This window comes from Solanum tuberosum, unplaced genomic scaffold (genome assembly GCF_000226075.1).
Source record: "Solanum tuberosum cultivar DM 1-3 516 R44 unplaced genomic scaffold, SolTub_3.0 scf00810, whole genome shotgun sequence".
Lineage (NCBI taxonomy): Eukaryota > Viridiplantae > Streptophyta > Magnoliopsida > Solanales > Solanaceae > Solanum > Solanum tuberosum.
The window spans coordinates 1-845 of NW_006239721.1; positions in this window are offsets into that span (position 1 = coordinate 1).

Sequence of the window (845 nt, forward strand, 5' to 3'; positions counted from 1 at the left end):
TGCTATGGCCGGTACGCCTCCATTGACTCAGCATTTTTTGCATCCTGATGTATCACCCTCATCTACAACTGCACCTAGTGCTACACCACATGATACGATGTCTGCTCTAACTCCTGGCTAGAAGGACATACTTGGTAGAGTCATGATTGAGCCGGATGGATTATCGTAAGTTTGTTTTGTTATCTATTTGTTAGTTTATTTTATTGATTTCTTATACTTTAATATATTATTCATGAACTAACATATTTATTATGTGTTTTGCAGGTGGCATCCTGCAAAGGATGCTGCCCGGGCTTTAAAAGAGTGTGTTAGAAGACTCTATACACAAGCTTATCACTCTTGGAGCGAGATTCCAAATAGTATACGTCAGACGATGTTTAATAACTTTAAGGTATATATGTTTTAGTTAAGTTTAGTATACTTTACTTTTTTTTACTATCGATTTAATTAACGTTATTCAATTTTTTTTCAGAGTATACTTGGGAGTCGAGGTACAATTTGGTCATTGGGACCACATTTGAGAGAAAGGCATCCACCAGACTGTCTAACTGGCTAACGAGCGTTCGGGATAGTGGTGAACGTCCCGGTTGGATGTTGCCTCATATTTTTGATGAATTGGGTCAGTATTGGAACACAGACAAGTTTAAGGAAATATCAGATCAAGCCAAAATGGCTAGAGGCAGTCTTAAAGGTGGCTCGTTGCACACCGGAGGTGCAAAGACGGTTGGAACAATTGCACGAGAGATGGTAAGTTCTAATTCAAACTTTTAAATAAATAATTAGTTGATACATATATATCGTTATAAATTTCAGTTTTTATTTATAGGAAAAAGAATTGGGACACA